This window comes from Cynoglossus semilaevis, chromosome 20 (genome assembly GCF_000523025.1).
Source record: "Cynoglossus semilaevis isolate Cse_v1.0 chromosome 20, Cse_v1.0, whole genome shotgun sequence".
Classification (NCBI taxonomy): Eukaryota; Metazoa; Chordata; class Actinopteri; order Pleuronectiformes; family Cynoglossidae; genus Cynoglossus; species Cynoglossus semilaevis.
This window is the reverse complement of record NC_024326.1, coordinates 12,439,346-12,450,392: the sequence shown is the minus strand read 5'-3', so window position 1 is coordinate 12,450,392 and position 11,047 is coordinate 12,439,346. Positions and strand designations below refer to the sequence as shown.

The 11,047-nt window shown below is 43.1% G+C and overlaps 1 protein-coding gene across 1 annotated transcript in view; it reads left to right on the top strand.

Annotated features, from left to right (window-relative positions):
- The first annotated feature begins 599 nt into the window (after window positions 1-599).
- Window positions 600-11,047, top strand: part of LOC103396655 (BMP/retinoic acid-inducible neural-specific protein 3) — a 70,377-nt gene continuing 59,929 nt past the window's right edge. Inside the window, exon 1 of the mRNA XM_025066182.1 lies at window positions 600-3,082. The gene's annotated coding sequence lies outside the window, so the exon portion shown is untranslated. The remainder of the gene's footprint in view (window positions 3,083-11,047) is intronic.

The window sequence follows — 11,047 nt, the reverse complement described above, 5'->3', positions numbered from 1 at the left end:
ACTGCACCCATTTTATTTTCTTCTCTGCCAAACAGAGCAGAGCTGCTCCTCCAACACCAGTGACGTCTGCCGTTCTTCTGAGCCGTAGTCGTCGCAGGTCATGAATGGGTGAGGCTGGACTGACCGCGGCTGAGGTGGTTCAGGGGCTGCTGATTGGATCTGCCTCCCTTCCTCCCTTTCTCTCTCTCTCTTGTTCAGAGCAGCAACATTTATACATTTATATATAGTACATTTACAAAAAGGTCAAAGGTGAAGACTGTGTTTTTTATTTTCTGTAAGTGATCACACTATTCTGTTTGTCAACATTGAACACTAACCCTTCAGGCCTGCAGGTGGTGCTAAGACCTGTTCTGTTAGTCATGTGTGCTGGCACGATGTTATTGTTCATACAAATTTAATTGTTGAATCTAATGTTTTTTAAATGAGGAACTAGAAATATCTGAAACTGTTTAGTGATCATTTATTTATAGGTTGAAATAAATATACACAAATACATTTACAAGTATTTTATTATAATATATTATATATGTCTGTGATGTTTTCATGTTATTTTGTTTTCAGGAGAAACATTTCTGTGTCACTTCCTAAAACAACAAAGCTTTCCCAGCATTCTTCACCAGTCCTCCTTCACAACATTAACCTGCAATGGAAGTAGTGATGTCCGTTATTTTCCAATGGTCTATGTTGGAGTTTCTTTGTTGCCTTATTTCCAGACTTCCTGTAAAAGCACCATCTGTGTGTAAATCCAGAATTGCAACCGTTTGGTTTCCTTTTTCCCCGACTCTTCTTTATGGCAGTGGGGGGATGTGAACGACATCACATCACCCTGCTGCTGATGTGATCATTTCTTAATTAACATCTGCCATCAGGCAGTAGCTGTGGAGCTGTTTGTTAGGTGAAGAGAAAATACTGTCAAGACTGGAAAGCGATTCTCACTCTGATATGATTGAGAGCGATAATCGTCTCATGTGTCTGTGATTTTCAAAGTTCACATTCAAGACCTCTCTGGAGGGTGAGCGTCAGTGAACGCCTCTCCCAGGAGCCGTGCAGGTGCTTTTAATTGGTCCTTTTCTTACGCCATATGTGGCGCAACAACATCCGGACCACCTCATTGGCTCCCATTAGCGGGGATGCTCACGCTGTTACTTACTGTATTTCCTTCCTGATGCCCTGTGGCAGTATACTCAGCATGCACTTCACTCACCAGCTATCCCCTTACCAACTTACTTATTCATTACAGAACCAAGGAGCCGATAGACACCAGGCTTGAAAGGATGGGCAAACAGCCCTGTATGAATTTGCCGACTCTGCAGCCTTTTTTTTTTTTTCAAATCAAATTTACTAAGAGACAGAACAGAACTGAAGACAAATTTGGCTAAGGTGCTAAAAAAAAAAAAAAGACTTCCAGAGCGAGTCTTTCTTCTTGGGCTCTAACCAGCCTCATTCTTCTTCACCTCTCTTCACTTCTTTTTTGCCCAGCAGTTCTCTTCTCCCTCATCAGTAGCACTTGTTTTATAGACCGCAAAGGAGGTTCAGCTTCCTCTAATCTTCCACTAAATTAACAGTCGAATAAACTGGTGTTTTGATATCTATAACTTACTGTGAGTGCAGTCAAATATGATCAACAATACGACTAGTTTATTCAGAATCAGCTGTAAAGCGTATTAAACCCTGTTGGTGGGGGAGGACTTTGACAACTTTATTCACAAGTACTTTTTATTGTCCCTGCAAAACACATCGACACAAATCCATCAGGTTAGGCTGGAAACATCACACGAAATGCTAAAATAACCAAAAGCTAAAACCACATTTTCAAAGTCTAATGATGCAGGAGGATTGGATGAAATCCTAAGCAGACTAGAACCACTTTTTTATGTATGGACTGCCCCCATTTTCTGTGTCATTTCCATGCAGAGTTTGTGAAGTGCAGCACTGTCTTCATTGAAGTCTATAGATGGAGTATTTTTGGGTCGTGTCACCTTGAAAACCCAGGGTTCTACTCAGGAACCCTGTAATCCTGTATTCCATCACCACCGTTTGTTTACATCCTGTACTGAACTGAATATGTTTTTATTCTTTAGGTTGTGTTTGTGTTTCCTTGTTCCTGTTGTTGTTGTTGTTTTTTATTATTATTGTGGGTGTGGAGGCAGAATTTTGAACTAGAATAACCGGGACTAAAGTGAGCCTCCCCAGATCCCAGAGCAGCGACCGCCGCTGATTTCCATCCTCTTCCTCTCCTTTGTATGCTGCTCATCCTCGCTTGCGCCCTCTCCTCCTTCCCTCTCTTCCTTCCCTCACCTCCTTCCTCATCATCCTCTTCGGCTCTGGCCAATCGCAGCCTAGCGGGGTGTGGTTTTACTACAGTAGGATGGCCAGAGTTTGGGAGAAGAGGGGAGAGAGGAGCAGGAAGCGCCGCCGAGAGGAGACGCTCCGTTACGCCACTTGGAAGAGCAACCGGGATTAACACAGTGTGTGTGTGCGTGCGTGCATGCGCGCGTGTCTGCCTGCGTGCGCGTGTGACGAGGTCCAAACGGAACGGATGGAAATACAACAGAGGAGTTGATACATGCGACAAACGCTGAGGGAGCGGAGGTGGCTCTGTGAGTGTGGATACCTGCGCTTCTCTGTCCGGGCGAAAGGTGCGTCACAGAGCTCCTGATGAAGGAGTTCCTCCGCGGCTCTGGACTGGACTGGAACACGGCAGAATCAGAAATACTGCTGGGATTGTTGCCTCGTTGAGACGCGAACTTTGGCAACGGTTGGCCACAACGACAGCCACACCAAGAGGACTCAGATCTGCCAGTAGGGAGTTTGTCTTCAACTTCAACATCAAGAAAATCAGCTGTGAAGTTGGGACGCGAACCACAGAGTGGGTCTCCGAGGAACAGCAAAGGAAAATGCCTGGATTATTTCGGCCAGTGTCTCTGCGGTGAGGTGGGGACCGAGCGGAGCAGTCGGCCGGTGGCGCACGGCTGCTGCCGTCTTCTAGTTCCGTTGCTGCACGGGTTCCTCCACCTTCTCCACTCCACCACAGGGCTACACATCCAGAGACGCACGGGTTGGACCTGCGTCCACACCCTCGGTGAGTGATGCCTCCTGTCTGTCTTCACTCTGTGTTAAACCGAGGCGGCGCGGTGGTGCGCTTTTACGCACCGTGGAAATGTTTGATATTTGTAGATGGTCAGTGTGTGTGTGTGTGTGCGCTGTGTGCAGGCGTCACGTCGTGATGGATCTGATGGTGGATCTGCACACTTTGTTGCTCCCTTGTTGGTTATGGATACTTAATGATGTTCTCTGTGCACGACCACGCACCCTATGTTGTGTCACACGTGGTTTTTTAACTCTGCGTTTTTTACGCTGGATTTTGTGATAATTTTCTGCACAGTGTGCAGTAAGGAGACTGTTTATATTTAGTTTTGTATTCGCCTAGTGGTTGATTTGGCAATATATATATATATTTATGTTTGTGTATATATGTTTATGTATGGGTGTAGAGCTATAGCATATATGCGTATGAATGTATATGAGTATTTTTATATCAGTACCTATATATGCATTTATATATGTACACACGTACATATATGTTTATATATGTATGTATTTATGTATATATTTATATATGTATATACAGTATATTTATATATATGTGTGTGTGTGTGTTTGTGAGTGTGTGCCCCAGTAACATATGACCAACTACTGAATATATTCCTCGTTTTCTTCCTTCACTGCCTCCCTGTGTGTGTGTTTCTGGTACAGCTATACATGTGGGGACATTTGAAAAAAAAACAACAACCCTAATGTTGTGCTGACACTGTGTCCTTGTGGGGACGTTTTGCAGGTCCCCACTGAGTCAGGGTCAACGTTTTTGCGGTTGTGAGATTCACTTTATAGTTGAGATTAGAATGGAGTTCCAGATTAGGATTAGACGTGTATTTGTTATAGTTGAGATTGGAGTCCAGTGGTCAGGGACTGCATGAAGGGCTTGTGTGATTCTCCCTCTTGTGTCTTATATGTTTATATATTTATGCGTCTCTGTGAGGTGGATACACTCTGTCCCTGCTCTCTAACATTCACCTGTCAGATACTTTGTAGCCATAAGAAATCAATGTTGACAAAGAGGCGCTGCTGTTCCACACTCACACCAGACGCCCACTGCTGCTGCCTGAGAGGTGGGCTGGGAGAGGGCTCTGGTAAACAGATGATGCAACTCAACAATGAGCCTGAGCCTTAATCAAAGCCAGAGCAGCCAATTGGAACGCTTACTCTATACTAGTGGTTCTCAAGTCGGGGTATATGTGCCTCTTTGGGTACTCAAAGGCTCCATGATGGTGTCACCTGTCAATCACTGGCCTGTGACCAATCAAATAAGTGGAGTAGTGGTGGAAGCCTGGCAATGTATATCAGTCCCATATGAACTTTTTTTGCCAATATCCGATTTGCCGATATTGTCTAAACACTTAATTTCCGATTCCGATATCGACCAATGCTGATGTAGGTCTGCTAATACTTTTTATTAATATCTCTACAAACTACTGTATGAGTATAAGATTAATTAAATGAGCGGCAATACTGCTTTAATATACATCCGTTTATCCCCAAAACTACATTTATGGCACACGTCATTTGGTGAAACCCAGGCACTGCGTTATCGGAGTAAAAAGCCTGTAACGATAACGAGGCCAATGATAAATATATACTGTGTATATATTTATATACATGTGTTGCAGTTTCTAGATACTCAGTGTGTACTTTGGTGGAAATCTGACACTGATGATGTGAAAGGTTTTATTTTAGACCCACTTTGAGAAGCACTGCCTCCTCAAACCGAGGCTCAACATCTGCCCGCTAACTCCCATTAAACACAGTTACCAAGCACTTTATTAGATCCACCTGAGTAATGAATATACAGCCATCCAGTCAGCTGTTGGTAGTGCAGTGCAGTGCAGTGAATTCTGCTGACGCACAACTACTTCATTCAAAGTTAATGTGGAGCAGTCGACTGGAGGAAAAACCAAGTTCCTACAAGTGAAATAATACCATTTTTTTGCCCTGATTTTGAAAGTTTAAAATCCCACATTTTGAAAAAACCCTCAACAGACAGAGTACAGAATGTATTTCTCAGTATTTAACCCACACACTGGGCGGCTGTGTTCCTGTCCACTGACGTAGTCTGCGGTTGAATTCCCGAGCAGGGATGATTTCTTCAGACGGTCTTGATGTGGAGACGCAGCTCTGTTTGGAGGGGGGGGGGGCTGAGGGGGTGCAGCATGTACCGACGGTGTGGCAGTGACACCACACACACACACACACACCTCGTGGCTGTGTTTGTCGTCAGGCCCTTGTTTTGCCATTTTGATAATTTTATGGCCAATTAGCATAAAGTGACATCTGTGCAGCCGTGGCCTGAGGGACCGTGGCTCAACATGAGAATGTCAGCAGCCAATCAACAGTCGATTCATGTCCCTGTGATAATGATAATGATAACAACACACCAATAACAGTAATAACTGTCAACGTTAGAGACGTCCAGCGCTTTAACATTTAGATTATTGACTACATTAATGGTCCCTGATGTATGGGTTAGAGCGCTGGTGTCAAAGGTACGGCCCGCGGGCCAAAAACCGACCCGCTTGGGGCTTCAATCCGGCCTGCTTGAATTAGAATTTTTAGTTTTTAAAAATGATATTTAATTATAATTTATTAGGAAAAAAAGTCATATTGAATGAATGGGATGAATTTAAATCATGTCAGTCATGTTGGTGTGAGTGGGCGGAGCCTTCAGGGCAGCGTGATGTCACTGTGGTCCACAGTTGTCGGTGGTTCACAGCAGGGAGATGTTTCTGAGGAGGTGGTCTCCCACTCCTTGAAGTCGCTGTGCTGCAGGTCACATTAGGGTCAAACACTGATGGTGTTGAATGACCAGTGTGTTTCTCACCATTACTGCTGACCTCACACTGGAAGTTCATGCCCTAAATACTTCACTTTGACCTGGATATACTTGATATTGACCAGCAATATATATTTAAATTCATTAGCATGAATACATATTTTTTTTCTGAACAAATCTGACGGGCTTAGGATTTGCAGCTTTTTTCGCACCCTGTCGCTCCTGTTCCTGTTTGATTCTATTTAATATGCGTTTAATATTAAAGTATCTTAGGAGGTGGACTGACTCACCGTCTCATAAAGATCACAAAGCGAGAGTCTCTCTGAAGAACGGTGCATTATATGAGTGCACATATATGAGTGCACATATATGAGTGCACACACTTGTGTTCAGAGTTTGTGCGTCATTCAAGCAGCGAGGACAAGGGGAGATATTGACCGTGTGGCCTCGTTCAGATCTGCCGCTGCTCTCGTCTGTTGAATGGTACCAGGTCTGGGTTGAGTGCTGAACGACTCAGCTCAGTCCGAGCTGCACACGAAAAACACAAAACACGCCTCCGTTCAGCCCCGGCCGTCGCTGGAGCTCTGCTGTATTCTGCTGTACTTGCAGTATATTTGTGATTTATTTACCACTCAGAGAAAATACACATCCCATATAATACATATAATTTGTTGTTTTTTTTGTTTTTTGTTTGTTGTTTTTTTAAAGCAGACGCCAACTTCCTGTTCCTGTAGCCTTGGTTGGTTTGGAAAAGTGCAATTTCCGTTCTTTGGAATTGAAATGTAGCCAAAGTGTTTTCCGTGAGTCATCACAAAGATTTTTCTTTTATTGCCTAAAAGCAGTTGATTATGGAGTCGTTCCACTTTGGTGACTGACATTTTCAATAATACCAATTAACAATAGCACCACCTGCTGTACAGTTTCTTTTTAAACCAATCACTGTGCACCAACTCAATCATGACTGACACCCAAACAATATAAACACTTATTAAAAATACTTCACCTTCTGTGACATGTTTGAAGCCCCGGCAACAAAATACATTTTTATTGAAACCTCATCGTGTGAATTCTTGTAAAAACATTTGTCGTTCGTTCGTAACCAGCACTAATTTCCACTTCCTGTTGAGCGCTGCTTATTCAGCGGAGAACTGCGGTAAAAGGTACTGCTGCATCCTCACGTCTCTAAACCCAGCCGGGGTCTCAAACCCAAATGAGCAGGGGGGTCACCGTGACCCCTGACCCCTGGATGTATATGATGGTACATTTATCTTATTATTTTGTCCATTAGTTTGATTTTTCGTATGATTCTGTTGAACCACAATTCAAAAGCAAAGTCTATTCTGTTGAACCACAATTTAAAAGCAAAGTCAGAATTTTATCGGTTATTTTTCAGTACATTTTTATTTATTATTATTTATAACAAAACAGTTTTATCCACGTGTACGGAGACAAAAATACTAGAATCTAAGGAACTATTTCTCCATCATCTCCTCTACACAATTAGAGCATTTTTTTAATGACTTTTTCTTTTCTTTTTATGACCGTTTCTTAGCCTGTGGTTAATGAAAAGTTACGACACAGTATATCTGTAAACATCTCAAACCAAACAGACCTCGAACCTCCGTCTGATTTGGACTCGTCTTAACCAAAAAGCACTTAATAATATAATGAATCCGACCCGTGCGCGTGTGTTTACGAGGCTAATAAAGTGGAGTCTGACAGAAACACCCTGAAGCCCGGTCATTTCATTAAAGCTCAGCAGATATGATGCACTTAAGTCTGGAAGTGCAGTCGTTTGTTTTTGGATTTTTTTTTTTTAATTCTCATTAACAGGTAATGTGTGCTGTTTATAGGCAGCGACTGTTTAAATGAAAACTCTCGGCCGCCTCCGTTAGCGCTAGCTTTAAAGGCATATAAAGATTCAGTGGCTGCAGTCGGCTGGGTAACTGTACGTCCTGGGCGGTTTGGTTTTACGTTTACATTTATTGTGATACCAAAGAGTTCTGTTACATTTTTACATATTTTTCCATACTTCAAGTCTTAACTAAAATTAACTTAGATTTTTTTCACATTGTGAATTTCAATTTATGCCACACTTTATGTCTTATACTTGGCTCTAAATTTAAACATTTCAATTTATGCCACACTTTATGTCTTGGCACTAAATTTAAACGTGTCTAATGTTTTATATTATATTTATATTTTATATTTTTTCTTATTTTTGTTTTTCTTCTTTTCTGCTACTGCAGACACACTTGTAATACCAACAATTTTCCACTAGAGCTCAAAAAATGTGTTTTTCTTTCAAGGTTGTATTTTGGTCCTGACTGAAACGCAGTAGGCGTTGGTTTGTGTACTTGGTTCAGCTGCAGTAGTAGTATTTGATAGTAGTAGTGTAGTATTTGATAGACTCGTGGAGAACGTCTCCACCGACGCCCGCCTTGGTCTCAGCCTCATTTCATCTGATTCAGAAACGCACGCCGCGTTACGACGCCTTAAAGCGGCAACGTTTTTATATTTAATTTATTGTCAATCTGTTCCGTTGATTTGCAGGCTGTTATTTTCTTTATGTACAGAGTAACGGCGTCGCCAAACGTCTCACGACAAACGATGTAGAGCCGCACGGCGAGGCTCCACCGTATCACTGCTGTAATTGATTATTGATCGGCCGCCGAGCGATCATTGGATCCTTCGGCTGTGATATGATGTGGTGAAGGTTTCAGTCCACGGAGCCGTCGGATCTGAACTGGTTCATGGAGAGAACAACCATCCAAGAACTCCACACCTGGAGAACCTGTGGGATCAACCCTGTGGGACCTGGTTACTTTATTTGTCATTGAAAATAATAATACAACACCCAGGATGTCAGAGTTCAAACACCAGACGTCTGAGGTTGTGACAGATGTTTCATTTCTCACAATAACTCTGCTGGGTTTAATCTCCAGACTTAAACATCACTGGTGTGAGGATTGACAGAAATGTGATTTATGGCGTTTTATTTTTTGCCTAGAACTAGGACAGACGTCTGAGGAAAATAAAAAATTAAAATTCCTTCATTTTCATATCAGATCAGATGGATTTCTTTTTTTTTAGTCATTACAGCTCCCTCTGGAGCATCGTTCACAGAGATTAAAACAATCACAAAACATTTAGTCAGGAATATCACAACACAACAGAATAATAATAATAATTATTATTATTATCATAATAATTCAGAGACTGTTGTTCTGTACGCCACAGATCAAACTCCTCTATCGACATAAAATTAAAATCAGCCGATGGAAAAGTTTCCCGTTGCTGTTTGTTGTATAAATTCTCAGTGGGTGGCGCTCTCTAATCCCGTGCTGCTTCTCTAATCATGGCTGACAAAACTGCCAAAAACAAAACACATTTGTTGCAGCAGCAGCAGCAGCAGCAGCAGCAGCAGCTGCAGCAGTAACAACCGTAGAATCCTCCAGGGATGGTGTTTGTGTTTTATCTCAGAGTCAGAGGAAACAAATCCGTCAAATTCTTCTGCATAAAATAAAAACAAAAATCTTCTCGTCCCCTAAATAAATGTAACAGTGTCGTCTGATTACCTGCAGAGCGAGCAATCCCAGAATGCACCTCACCTGTGCATTTATAATCCCAGCTGACTGCAGGTGTGTGAGGCGGCTGCTGAGTCCGAGCTCGTCCTCGTGACGATGATTAATTCCGACGTTCTGAGGTGAAAAATGGAAGGATTATCAGTGGGAGCATTGATCCGGACGACGACCTGCAGCGTCCGCACTCACTGACTCTGGCTCCACACTCCCCCTATTGATTGGCCTGATAAAAGGTGTCACAGTCACACACACACACACAAACTGATCACCGTGTTCAGGTGAAGACGTTTGTCAGACCATGTGACCTCCTGTGTTTTTTTTCTAATTTTTGAAATACTTTTTTTGTTATGCTTTTGTTCTGGTTGATCAAACCGGTCCCTAATGTTGGAACATCCTGAAAAACAATCAAAGCTCTGTTAGCGGCTGCAGTTGCTTCTGTTGGCCACTGGGTGTGCCACAACCTACCTGAAAATGTTCAATCCAAGTTCGTTACCGCAGGGGTCCTAAACTCCCGGGGCGGGGGCCACTTGCAGCCCATGAACTCCTTCCTTCAACCCCTGACTAGATGTCAGAAAATAATGGAATTCTGTCCTTCATGTGGTGTATTTTCAATCCATTTTTTTTCTCTCATTTTAGACTGAGACTCTCGTTCAGACTGTAGTCCTACACAGTATTTATATCAAAGAGAAACATCTTTCTCTCTGTGTGTTGTTTTGTATTGAACAGCGGTCACTGACTGTGACGCTCGGCTCGTCGGTGAGAATTCTGCTGCAGAAGGATTTCCACGACGTTTGTTTTTCGCGGCAGGAACTTCCTGTCGACCATAAAAAAATAAAAATACGATACATTTAGGTGAAGGTGAGTCTCCGTGATCACCTCCGGATGTGTTTGGAGAAGGGAGAGTTCTTTTCCTGGAGTTTGGCCAAAGGATGTAGCTCATTCCTACACTCTCAGGTCTTTGAATGCATCGTTTTGAAATCACTTGAATCAACGCTGCTCTTTGTGCTCTCTCTGTATCTGGAGCACTCTCTACAGGCGTCAAACCAAACGGCGGTTCATCCATCTTGACTTCTCTTCTGGCTCCAACAACTCTTTTGTTCCTGCAGCTCCAGGCATCAAAAAAGGAGTTTCCAGGATTCTCCAGGACTCTCCAGCACTCTCCAGGATTGTGTTTCTTCCAGGTTTGATTTTCTTCTCCTGCTTTTCCAGACACTCCTCCGTGTCTCCCTTGGCTGACTCACCCTTCTTTGTTTTCTTCCTCATCTTCCTTACCCATGAGCCCTCTCTCCCCCGGCAGCGCTCCACAGCTCCCCCTGGTTCCAGACAAACCACCCGTGTGCGGCGTCTTGTGCGTCACTCTGTGAATATCCGTCCTCGGAGCAGTCGTCCGCGTGCGTTGACTGATTTAAAGTTTGAATCAAGCTTCACGTCTGGTGTTTGGAGTCACATGACTGTTGTTCCCGTCCAATAGGAGTCGTGTTTTTAATGTTGCCTTCGTGGCCACAGCGTTTCTCTGTGGAGTTGACATGTTTCATCACTGGGATCAGGTTGACTGGATTTTTCTGAATTGGTCCAA